This window comes from Nannospalax galili, unplaced genomic scaffold, assembly GCF_000622305.1.
Source record: "Nannospalax galili isolate Female #2095 unplaced genomic scaffold, S.galili_v1.0 scaffold858, whole genome shotgun sequence".
In the NCBI taxonomy this organism is placed as follows: domain Eukaryota; kingdom Metazoa; phylum Chordata; class Mammalia; order Rodentia; family Spalacidae; genus Nannospalax; species Nannospalax galili.
Window position 1 is genome coordinate 522740 of NW_008341877.1, and position 14062 is coordinate 536801.

Genomic DNA, 14062 nt, shown 5'->3' on the forward strand with positions numbered 1-14062 from the left:
CAGGGCCCGGGCCAGAAGCGGTGCCCCTGGAGCCCAAGAAAGGGACTGAGTTGCTCTGGGTGAGAAGGATCAGGAAACACTATTGGTTCCCCAGGTGTCTGGGGCCCCAAGACTAGGAGTGGCGCAGGGCTCAAACTAGGAGTATAGAATGGCGAGGGGGGGGGATGGAAGGGTGAATGTGGCTTAGGGAGTCCCAGCACCGGAGAGCTGTGCTGTAGACTTACCCCAAGAGGCCTGAGGATAGTAGTCCAGAGGTCACATTTTACAGGAAGACCTCTGACATACAACTTTTCCTTGTTACTAATAGTAGTCTATTTTGAGAATCAAACAGTCTGTTTTAGTGACACAAATACACGCAAAAATGTTTGGACAAGTAGTTGTTGCGAAAAACAAAATTGTGGAAGAGAGTAGATGAGAGGATGTTAGATTTAAGTACCCTGATACATCCTCATTCATTGATTTCAATCTGGTATGACCATTTTAATGGGCACTATTTGAGCATGAGGACTATAGACAGGAAAAGTATAAAAACCTAAGCTAAAATACAGCAGTCTGTGGAATACAGCGATAATCCATCTTGAATGCTGAATCACACAAAAGCACCACCATCTCCCCTGAGCCTGCTTCTAGGGATCAGGCTCTGCCCAATTCATCATCTTCCTTTGCTCCGTATCAACAAAAGCAATGCTGGTCCTCCCCACATCCTAAGGGCTTGCAGCTGTAATGTAAAATAATATGATCATTTCAGTGATGAAGGAAAAAGAGTGACAGAGATGCTAGGCCTGATAGCAACAGCATCACACATACAAATAAGGAAGTAATTTTTTTTTTTTAAGAAAGGCAGCGTTAACCTGTGATGGAGGGCCACGCCTGTATTCTCAGTTCTCCCGAAGCTGCTGTAGAAGGATCTCCATGAATTTCAAACCACAGAGTGAAACCGTATCAAAAACAAAAAAATAAAAAATAAAGAACTATCATGTTATTGTATCATTATTATTTGGTTTTATCTTGTTGGCATAAAAATATAATGAGATCTAATTAGCTATATTTTTTAGAAAATTTAAATTTTTTTTTCATCAACTAGTAAACCTTTATTTTACAAGCAATAGGAATTGAACCAAATGATTATTTTAATCCAGAGGAAGTATTTTATAACCATAGCAAATGCCATTTTACACACTGCCTGTATAGACTTAACACAGAACTGAACTGTACAAGAGTTATTTATTTTTCCTTAATCGCAAAGCTATTTTAGTAGTACAAAAAGCCATATTAACATTTTTCTATTAGAAAACAACATGATGTACAAAACTTTGGATAAAAGTATGTCAAATTTATTTAGTCACTTGGAGGAAAATCCACCGCTCCAGCAATACCACTCAAAGTGTATTAGGCAGTGATTAAAATCAAAACAATGCATCTTAACAAACTCTGGCTGTTAAAAGAACAAACCTAGCAATATATAATAGTTTTCTAACAGTATTTGTAACTACTCACTTTAGGAGTTATTTTTTTTAAATCCATTTCAGTTGACTCCTACTCCATACTGGGCACCCCGCTTGGCCAACTAGGTATTTGCCAACAAGTCGGTTAAAGTGGGAAAAACCCATAACCAGTCCTTTGGTTACCAGGTTTGATTTTTATCTTCCAAAAATCAAGAAACCCAGGATCAAGAAATACCCTTTCAAATGTTATTTGATTTCATTAATGGGTAGGGAGTTTAGCAAAGAGAGGTCATGAACCTGTATTTTTGAACCACTACTCCAAATAAAAGAGCATTATCAAAAAGCTAAGTTATATTTTTAATAAGATGTAACATTGTGGTGGTAGTAGTATGGGTCATCAATTTATCTTGAGTCTTATACAGCACACTACTCAAAAACAGCAAAGCAGGTATGTATGTACAATTTTGCATTTAATGAAGCAATGGTATTTGATACATATGTCAAAATTCAATCAGTTTCATTAAAGATTATGAAGATATGTGGAGGAGGTCACTACTCTTTGGTCCAGTTCTGCATTTGATTATTTCTAAAAAACCATTCTCTTACTAGAAAGTAAAGATTCCTTCATCTGTACTGGATAACTTTTCAAAGAAAATTAATGTTCACTACAAATAATCTAACATTAAAAGTTCTCTCCACCTATCCTTCAGTCTCCCAAAACCATTCATCACAGCCAGGCAGCTTGGTCCCATTTGTCCCCCTGGTTCTCTTCTTCAAGCCAGTGTCCTGGTCCTCCACCCCTGCCCTCCTACCCCTACATGTTTGCAATAGCTGCTGGCCAAGAGTGAATTCCAAGCAGATGAGTTTCAGCTTCTGGATCTTATTTTTTCCTTCCTCACTATTTACTCCAGAGTAAAGGCAAAATTCCCTCCTGTGGGAGAAATGTGGGAGTATCTGAATATTTATTTGACATATTATTTATTAGACATGTTACCAAGGATAACATGTCTAAAAGATTGCCATATTATTTGGGGGCTGGAGAGATGGCTCAGCGCTTAAGAGCACTCACTGTTCTTCTAGAAAACCCGGGTTCAGATCCCAGATCCCACATGGCAGCTGACAACTGTCCATAACTCCAGTTCCAGGGTATCTGATGTTCTCTTCTGACCTCTGTGGACATTGCATGGCACAAGTGCACTTACATATATGCAGGCATAACACTCCCACACATAAAATAAAAATAAATAAAAATTTTAAAAAGATTGTCATATTTCCAAGTATTCAAGAAACATAAGCAAGGAGAAATATCTCACTTCTAAATCACTTTAGAACATGACTGATGTCTCCATGTTTTTAAGAGATACCCCAATGGCCTGGATTGCTGTGGGTGTTGAGAAGTCCTGATTTGGAATAATCCTTTAAATTTAAGGCAGCGCTTGGTCATTTTGTCTTCTGCTGTTTGTTTGAAAGGAGAGAGTTTGATGACTCAGTGTTTCTCCTTTTGGGAATCCTGTTTCCTTGAGCCAGCTCTGCACACTCTGCCTTATTGTATAAGAGGGGAAAAAGTGACTTTCTTAGTCATTAATCTTACTTCATACATCTTGACTGAAACCCAAATGTTCAAAATCCAAAGCAAATTTATAAAAGTACATTCACAGTTTCTTTTACTGCACTTTCCAAGGCCTGTTGTTCAGGTGAACACTTGCAAAGATTTTGTTCTCTCATCACGTAGTTTAAAACTACATGCTTACATTTAAACGAGGCTATGCTGGGGTATTAGAATAGTTTTATAAGCTTGGTGATACTAAGAACATCTAACATGAAGTTTTTCATAATTCAGAGAGGGCTGGGCCCCTTTTGGGTATGAAAACTTGCTTATACATATTTATGAATACATCAGACATGAGCACATTAAAATGATTAACATTGTATTATATGTTATGCATAGCATGAGATGTTGAATCAACAATTCGGTGATGATTACATCAAGTTTAACCCATAAAATATTTGAATTCTTTTTCTGTGTGGCAGAATATACAGTCAAAAATATCTATATTTAAAAATATTTTTTTTTACATTTTATTCAGTATGTGTGTGTGGGGTGTGTGTGTGTGTGTGTGTGTGTGTGTGTGTGTGTGTATACACGTGACACATGGAGCAGAGAGCAAAGAGAGAGAAACATGGCACAGAGGGAAAAGTCAGAGAACAACTTGTGGGGGTTGTTTCTCTCCTCCACCCTGTGGGTCCAAGAGTTCAAACTCAGGTCACCAGGCAGCAAGTACTTTTACACGCTGAGCCACCTCACCATCCCAGGAATACCTTTTTAGTAAAAGAACTGGGTGAAAAAAGGATTTTCTTCACTGTGAAAACCTGTTATTCGGGTTTATTATGAACATATCTGCTGACTGTGGGATAAAAACAACCTCAACGGGATCTTTATAGATTGTGAAGGAAAAGTTAAAAAAAAATAGAACAAGTAACGATGAGAGCAAGTCTATTCTTGAGAGAATTAGCTGTTAAATCTGAAGTGTGTTTCTGCTTCTAAACTGGAGCTTCGAGGCACGGGGCCTCCTCCCTGCCCCTCCCATGCCTTCTTGCAGTTATGCTCACCTGCAACAACACAAGGATCCTAGGGAGCTGTGCTCCCGGCACTTAGGTGTAATAAACACAGGGTGGATTGTGCTTTGGAAACATACCCAAATCTCAGGGCTTGTGTACACAGCTTCTCTCCTCTCTCACCCACACAATCACGCGTGTGTGACTCCAGTAGCTGTCTAAACAGCTAACTTAGGGACTTGCAGATCCACATCCTTCCTGTCTTTAAGTTTCTTGCTTTACCTTTGGAAGAATACTGACGATGGCATTTGAGGAGCAAGGGTAAAGATCTCAAAACGGCCCTTAAACTTCTCTTCTGCCTCTGTTATTCATAGCCTGTTGTCAGAGTAAAGCTGTTGTCCCAAACTTCCTGCCTGGGTACTAGAACTATGAAATCACATGGATTGTGTGCTGAGTTCTAAGGTCTGTTTCTTAGTTTGCTTACAATTTATAAACCTTATCAGTGAGAACTATAGGCACAGTTCCCAGCAACCTCCTCTCTCAGTACAGCCGCCTCTAATCCAAAAAATGTTAAGTGGTGGATCTACAGGTAGAAATCATCTGGATAAGTGTGGTATTGCTCAGAAGGGAGCTGCTCTACAGAGTTGCCATATCAAAGCAAACTGGGCAAAAATAAAGTCTTACGTAGGCCTTACATATTATGCTGCTGAGATTTGCGGGATGCATTTCAATACCTCAGTATACCCTATACTATTTCAATAACCAGGGGGTTGAAAGGAGCATCTGTGTGGAGTCAATTTTCCTACCTGCTCTGCTATTTGTGTCATTGAATCACCACTCAGATTTGTTATAAACTGCTGTTACAATTTCGACTCTATATGAATTCTCTGACTTTGAATGGTGCCGGGTTCAGTATTTTTTTAAATAGTTTGTTATTTTATTTTATGTGTATGCGTGTATTGCCTGTATGTAGGTAAATGCACCTGTATTGTGCAATGCCCACAGGGGACAGAAGAAACTTTTGGATCCCCTGGAACTGTAATTACCGACAGCTGTTAGCTGCCATGTGGGTGCTGCAATTTGAACCTGGGTCTTCTGCAAGAACAGTCAGTATTCTTAACAGCTGAGCCATCTCTCCAGCCCTAATTTTTTTAAAACATTTTATTTATTATTTTTATAATTCAATCTTTTTATAAAGATCCATTTTCCAATTGCTGGAGAGAAGCAGGAAATGTCAGTCTTGGGCAACTTGGCAAAACAAGCACATGTATAATAATATGCCATGAAAACTGGCCATGGTAGATAAATATAACAATGCAGCTTATAACATTAATTTTGATTATTATTTCAAGGATTATTGTGCTGAGGGTGCATAAATAAAATATTCTTAGAAAGTAAATGAATAAATTGTAATTGGATAGATAATATTGAAAATATGCTAAAGATATAAAGAACTTTTTAAAAAATGAACATTGAATACTGGCATATGTGTGTGTTATTTCTGTTTCATCTCACTAAGCCATTAATCATGGCTTACTCTGTCTATATGCTTCATCATGTTTAATACCTTGAGTCACTGGGGTGGATGAGTTTGTTTCGTCAAGACAGTTCCAGGCAAGAGTACATCAGGGCAATGTCATCAGCGCCATGTCTCTGGTGGCAAGCCTTTTTAGGTAATGTTCAGCACATCAACAGATTCTAGTATTTCTTCAAGATTCTGAGGTTCTGCATAGATATTATATTTTTATTGTGTAAAAAAGGAAAACGCATTCTTAAATTTTTAACTTTTTTTCAGAAATAGCTAAAACACTTTTTTATATTTAATTCAATAAATACTTATTATAATGACACTGGATCCTTTGGAAATTAGAAGGTCAGTATAATAATTTAGGTCTTTCTCATCATTTGCTCACATTTTGGGGCTATGTTTAAAAACAGAGTGAAATTTACAAAATCACATCAAAGCCAATTCAAAATATAAATTATGTAATAATACAATATTTTTTTTGTCTTTTTGAGACAGGGTCTCCCTGTAGCTCCAGCTGTCCTGGAACTCATTATGTAGACCAGGCTGGCCTTGAACTCACAACAATCTGCCTCTGCCTCCCAAATGCTGGGATTAAAGGCGTGTGCCACCATACCCAGCAATAATGTGAATTTTAAGCTCACATTATCTTCATTTTAGTAGAATACATAAGTTTTGCATATTATATAGTTGTCAGGATGTTATAAAATGATGTAACATTGTCTTCCCACAGGGATCAGTCATATAACCTCATTCTTGGTCTGGTTATAGGTCAGGTAAGAGGTGCCCGTTCCCTCACACTCTGGAAACACCTTAGTTTGATGACTAAGACAAATTAGCCTCAGGTTAGATATCCTAAATCCACCCTACTTAACTCCTGATCACAATTACTCCAAGGCTTGGCTTCTGAAAATAAATTATTAAAAAAAACATTTATTTTCTCCTAGATATTTCTCAGTCTGATAGTGTGACCCTCGGTGTAGATTTTGGTGGCTTTAGATTAGATTAAACCAAAATTATTTTGCAAGGTTTTCACCTTACTGTAACAAGTCCCAGAAATGGCATTAGATGAGTAGAACCCATTGTTTGCAGTACAACTCTGTGTAAACTGTGATAAAACTCCTGGATCTCTTTATTATATAAATATGCATTAAACTAATATTTTACTTATATCACAAGATTCAATGTCTTTAATGTTCTTCCGCTATCCTTCAAATTACTATTTATGTCAATAATGGTTATTTATTCTGAAGAAATATCATAAATATTATATGAAATAGATGTTTCATAATTAAAATAAACAACTGTTGGGAAAAATAGCTATTGCTATTTTTCATAGTTGAAACAATATGAGTATATGATTCACAAATATGCCAAAAAGAAATGGGTTGTGACTTCGGTTAATTAGAATACAAGTCATCCTTACAGAAGAGTAAGAGAGGACATATTGATCTTGAATAATTGATGGGATTTTAGTGGAGATCATTTTATTTGGAAAGGTATAAGGTGGGGTTTTATGAAAGCAAGGAGACATTGTGCTGCATCCCAGGAAGAGCAATAGCAAGGAGTTCTGGTAAGTTCTTGGCCAGATAGACAGTTGATAGAACAGTCATCAGGTTTCTGAGAGAAAACAGTAGGTGAAGAGGCCATCAGAAACAAACCCTTACACGCTCATGTCTTTCTTTGGCCAAATTCATCGATAGATTAGAGTCAAAGGGAACAAACAAGGTAGCTACTAAACATCAATTCTTCAGAACAGAGTCAGATGAAAATGTATGGAAAATAAATATGAGAAAGGAGACAAAAGAGAGATACTTGACATAATTAGTATATAATTAAAATATGAATATAAAAGGCTTGGTTGAAAATTGCCTGATGAAACTGGACTCCACATGTCCTTTCTGATACAACCTTTTCTTTTGTTTGCCTATAATTTCATACATCTGAAATAGTCCGCATGTGAATTGATTACTTTCTCATACCTGGGGACATTTTTATCTGAATCTCTTGGCAGTTGGCAGGAGCATCCTAACAAGTAAAACCTATCAACAAGGGCTGGAATGCTGTTCACCTGTGGGTTCTGCTGGATTCCTTTAGAGATTCTTCAAAGAAGTCAGTAGGACAGTGTGAGAAACCATGGGCATGCTAGGAGATTTTAGTGCCCATGTATCAAAATTATGAGTTAATGGTACTTAAGATCATTGTTGCAACCATTGAACTCATGATGCTGAGTGGCAATGGTACTGCTTCTCCAAAAGGCTTCTTCAACAGTTGACTTAAACCATAGATGAGAACACTTGGAAACAAAGACCATGGCAGACTTGGTGCTGTGCTGGTAATATTTAACCACCATCTCTACAGGCAAGAGAAAAGTCCTTGGTTGTAACACTTTCCACTGTGTACAATTCCAAGTTATCAACAGTTGCTGAATGAGTATTTGAGAAAAGATATGTACCCTGAGAAGTAGTGAGCTGTTAGGACGCACTCCTTCACAGTACTGACTACAGACCCCATTCTCCTATTTTGTGGGAAAGCTGACCTCTTGGACATTCCTTAAGTGGTCTCATACTTTCATGGGCATTACTTTTCCCAGTCAAGTAGAGAATTTGTTGCTTTATGATTTAAGAATAATAACGAGACACTAAAATTTTCTTTACCAATGCCCTCAGGTAAGAAAGATCTGAAGTATGTAGGTAGTATGAAAATGTCAAAATAATAAACCTTCCTGAAGCCATGATGATGGCTCAATGTGTGGGGTTAACAGGAATTGGACTGTGTCTAACAAAAGACCATGAGGTCATCCCATATTCATTTATTTTTCTCCTTTACTACGACGAACATTATTCTTACTTTAAAACTTGATTTATTTATCATTTGATTCTGCTGATATGAGTGAATCTCTCCTCTGCTCAGTGTACTCATTTCCTTACCTTCTCTGGATTTTCCCAGAGTACTGGGAGACAGCTCATGCCTGACCTGGCTTATGAATTTGTATATGTGAAGCAATAGAATTGTTTGAGCTCTGTCTTCTACTTCCTGCATATGCCATTCCAGCTTCAACCAGATTCATGCCTGCCTTCACACTTCTCAAATTATCTTCAGTTTCAGTCATATACTCTGACTCTAACCACTGGCACATTCTGGGAACTTGCTGGTAGCCTCCCTTATGTTAGGTAAATTATAATACATTCTATTGTTAAATTGCTGCCAAATGCTGAAATAGAAACATCTATGTCAGAATTTCAGTGTAGGAAAAGTGTTTACATATTTCTACACTCTCCTTTGGGGTCATTGTGCAATTTATTTTCCTTTAGTGTTTGGTAACACGTAAAATGGATTACTTAACAAGTGCATGTTTCTTAAATCTCATGTAACAAAGCCAACGTTAGGAAAATGGGAAATACTAACTTTCAGTACTTTCCACAAGTGGAAGACTGGAGGCTTAGAGAGATTCTCAGGTATTATTTGTCTCTTTGTCTCCTTTTTTGTTCAGAAGCCATATCACAAACAAAGCATCTTCCTAGTAAGAAAACCAATCTTCTGTTTTTACTGTAAAAAGTGCACCAAGTCCATTTTCCTGCATATTTCCCAGATTTTTATGTTTTCCCTTACATGTTAGTTACCAGATGATTTTTCCACATAAATTTTCCACACTTTTTTCTTGTTTATTTATCAATATGTATTTTTATTGAATTTTTGTGCATTTTATACATCTTAATTATATTTAGAACCTCTTTCCTATCTGAAACCCCATAACCCCCCACTGGATTACATGCAGTTGCACTAAATTTTCCCCTCCCCACTGAGAGACACGCGCTCACTCAGGATCTCTCGGTCCTAACACTGACTCAAACCAACATAACACAGTCTACTTGGATTTTACATAGTTTATGACATTTGGGAGGGGGTGAGTTACAAAGGCATGAAATGCCACCAGTGTGTCGCGCCCCCAGTCTCTCCCAGCTTTTCGCACTTGCCTGTGGTTCTGTGGCTTTGTTCCCCATGTTCAATATGGCAATGACTCCACCCTTTTCCCAGTGTTCTCCACATTTCTCAGTGTGGGTCTCTAGACCCACCCCCTGATCAATTCTAGCTTTTCAGAGGAACTCCTGGGTTACACTTTACCTCTTTCCTCTGGCTATTACAAACTTTCCACCCACCTCTTCCTCGAAATTCCCTGAGCTTTGGAGGGAGTGATAGGTGTGAGATGATCCTGGTGAGATATTGACCTCTTGGGCCTCCCCATCATTTGTCTTCAAGAAGTGGCTGCTGATCCATCTCTGTGGTGTCTCCCGTATTACAATGACAAATGGAAGGATGCAGACACATCTAAACAAGCATGGGTGCAAATACAGATGCCTAGAAGATATCCCAGCAGGTGTACCGTGTTCATACTTGCAGCAGCTTCTCCTCTGGGGTCTATAGGCTTCCCTGATACAGGGGATTGGCCTGAGCTACAGCCCCAGGTGTGTGTTCCACTCCTAGAAGCAGGCCTTCTCCAATTAGAAATTTGTGGGTTGTATGTATCGTATGTTAGTCAAGCCATTATTGCACCAGCAGGCATTGCTTGACATATCCATAGTATTCAACACGCAGGGTCCATTGTTGAGCAGAACATAGGGGATGCTTTTACCCTAACCATCTGTATAGCACCTTCTGGCATTATGAAAGCCATCCATACAGTGTCATGGAGTTTTCCGTTTAGTCTCAGATCCATCTCTTCTTCTCCCTCGCTCACATCATGCAGTGTCTTCAGCAACATGGCCTTACTGACTTTTCTAGTGTACAACTGACAGTGTCAATAGCCTTGGTTAATTTGAGGACCTCTAGGATCTCTCTGGCCAACAGCTCATAAGGGGGCAACCCACCACAGGTACTGTAATTATTTCTTGACAGTTGTACAGTTTCGGGAGCCTTTGGTTTTATTTTTATACAAGATTAGGTGTTGTAGGCTTTTTCCAAACATCCTGGTAGGTATCACTTGTGTCTTACCCAACCATAAAGCTCCCAGGAACCTTACAGCTAAGCTGGCCTTTGTTTCTTCAGAGGTGTACTTGATATCTTTCAAATGGGTTTCACATCTGTAAAACACTCAAAGGTTAACATCACATGTTAAATCAGTCATAGACAAGGTCTAACACAGCATGAAAAGGTTTTATCCACTTGTATTAAATGCTTGCTCCATAGATCTCTGTTGGGTACCATAGCATGGGTAAGAGGCATTAACTTGGTTAGTTCTTTACTATTTTTAGTTATCTCTTTGGAGCCATCCCACATTCTGGAGATTTTACACGGAGTCTCTTTGTATCTTTTTTTTGTCTGTTTGAAACAGGGCCTCCCTATAGCCCCAGCTGGCCTGGAAGTTACTATGTAGACCATGCTGGCCTTGAACTCACAGAGGTCCACCTGCCTCAGCCTCCCAAGTGCACCAAGTATGCCACCATGCCTGGCAAGTCTCTTTGTACCATTTTATCCTTGATAGAATTACAGGTACTGGCTCCAGTTTCCTGACCCTGCACAGGACTAAGGAGGCAGAGGGTCTCTCTTCTCCCCGCTGTACCTCTTGGTTCCCTGAGTCAGGTAGACTCTGGGTCTGTCTCCTGGCTATAGCCATATCTACTGCCTCCCATTGACTGTACCTGGCCACTTGGGGGGGCTGCAGTGGAAAAAAAAACTGTCTCTACCCCTAGCATAGCCTTTATCAGGATAGAAATGTACCTTTTTAATCTTTGGGGATCCTGAACCACTCCTGGGACAGTTTTTATCTTCTGAATGCCTTTTATCCTCTGAATGTGAACTGTTCTTCAGATTTTCAAGCCTTCCAGAAACTCCTTAGTACCAAATTTGGTTTTCTATCATTTTTTTCTTTAGGAACTTGGGCTTGACATAAATCTTTCACATTTGTCTTTGAGTAACCCAGATGGACCACTTCTTCTGTCAGGTCTTTTTTATATCTCTTGTAGGTTGTTCTGTTATTCTACGGACACGTTTTACATGCTGGTTTGAGTCAATGAGATCTGCCAAAGCCTCCCTCACTTTACAAACATCCTGTCCCATTAAAGCTCCATACCATTCTTCAGGTCCCAGTTGAATTAAACTTTCCTTTATAGCTCTGGTGAACATAGCCCTATCTGGCCCAGCAAACTGGGTATCATATATTGCCTTCCTTATACCTAGTTCTTTCAGTAACACCCATCCCTCTCCTATGGTCCTCTAGCCCCTGCTAATCATGGGAGTCTCCATTGGTGATGTCCACATATCTTCAATGCCTTGCAAAAGCCATTTCATTAGGGACTGTTCCTCCCTGTATTGGCCTTGGTTAAACAGCCTATGTCTCAAGGACAGATGGGTAGTTATATAACTCAGCTGTGATGTTTTTGAAGGACTTAAATTGACATTATTTTCTCCCATGTTCCATACCTTCGTGAGCCATGTGGTGAGGGGCTCTTTAATTGCTTGTTTGAAAGTGTTTCCTAGTCCCAACATCTTCAATGTGGAGTATTTTCTCCTAGCTATGGTATCGTTAACTATTTTCTCTTTTTGTATTAAAGGTTGAATCTGAGGGGCAGCTTTGGCTACTTTTATTTCTAGGTTGTTTCTTTTCTCATTACTATGTGTCTTTTTCTCTGGGTTCTTTGACTCCTGGTACCCTAACCTTAAGCAAGTTAAAAATCTCCTTTTTTCTCTCTCTCTTTCAAGCTCTGAAGCTGAGAATGAATTCTATTTGGGTTTTGGATAGTTTACGACATCTGGGCGGGGGTGACTTACAAAGGAATGAAACGCCACCATCAACATGTCCCTCCCCCAGTCTCTCCCAGCTTTTTGAGTGCCATTCACCTGTGGTTCCATGGTTTCATTCCCCATGTTCAATATGGTGATGGCTCCACCCCTTTTCCCAATGCTCTCTGTGTTTCTCAGTTTGGATCTCTAGACCCACCCCCTGATCAATTCTAGTTTTTCGGAGGAAGTTCCAAGTTACACATGCATTCTGTCATATATGTTAAGGTCTATCAAGTCAAGTTTGTGTCACTAGATGTCCCTTGGTGAGAGTTCATTCACTAGAGCCTAGTCAGCCCCTCTAGTATAACTCCGTTGAAGAAGAGCAACTGTCTCTCACCCATCAGTGATCAGCTACTAATAATTCTCTGGCTAAGACTGGAGCTTCTTGTCTATTTCCCCAGGTCTAAACTGGGTTTTTGTCTGGGCTGAGTTTGCACTGATCTTGTGCATGCTATCACCATTGTGGTAAGTTATAAGAACAAGCTATCAACCACCTGGAGAACAGTTTCCTTGTAATCATCCACCACCTCTGGCTCTTGCAATCTTTCTTCCCCCTCTTCTACAATGATTCCCGAGCCCTGAGTGGGTGAAGTTTAGTATAGTGCTACCCAGAGACACGCACTCTGTAAACTCTTACTCTCTACATTTTGGTCAGTTTGGTCCTTGAGACTTAGGTGTAGAAGTTCCATTGTAGATATGTCACTTGGGACTGAGTATCTCATAGACACTTATTCTCTGTGTTTTACCAGCTGTAGAACTCTGTAATGTACAAAAGAACATGTATGTAGTTGAAGGCTATAAACAAGACATAGTGCCAGACAAGAAAAATCTTTCTTTGAATTGTTGATAAAGGCAGCCGAAGAGACTCTAAAAATAACACAGGCCCCTTGACTGCTTCCCAAAACTTCAAGGTAAGGCCCTATTGATGATTACAGGACATACTTCGGACACAGGACTTATAGCAAAGGAACTGGAAGCCTCCTCCCTGATGACTACCTCTCAGAGTTTCAGAGGATATCATGCAAGCTACTAAGGGAGAAAAATCAGTGGTCCAACCCAGCTGTAAAGCCTGATAACAACAATGACCAGCATACCAAACTATCTCTATCATTGAAGCAGTGGCACTTTTATCTTGGGATAAAAGCAGCAGTTATGTAATTGGACTTCAAAACCATTCAAGGGGAAGGAACTCATGTGAAGCACTGTAAACATAGTCAAATACACATGGCTGGAGAGGTCATAGATCCTAGAGAAAGTTCTACCTCAGTTACATCCATAGACAAACATAATTTGTTACTGTATGCTAAATATGTATCCTATGTTTGTGAACAGGTATGCCTGTCACCACTCATCAAAGAAGCTTCTTTTTGCAACAGATGAAGAAAATCAGCCTTCTAATAAAATATTATTTGTATCTGAGATTCAGTCCTGTTACTTTCCTGTTTTGACAGATTTGAAAAGATAATTCACCCATACAGTCAACAAATGATTATTCAGTGTGAGTGCTTTCAGAATAAAAAGTATGAACCAGATAGGGATTCTTCCCTCAAGAACTCATAATCTACTAAGGAGATCAGGCAGGTAGACAACTTAGAAGGTAAATGTAATAAGGACTTGCTTGCTGGGTGTGGTGGCACATGCCTTTAATCCTAGCACTCGGGAGGCAGAGGCAAGTGGATCTGTGTGAGTTCAAGGCCAGCTTGGTCTACATAGTGAGTTCCAGGACAGCTGGGGCTACAGGGAGACCCTGTCTCAA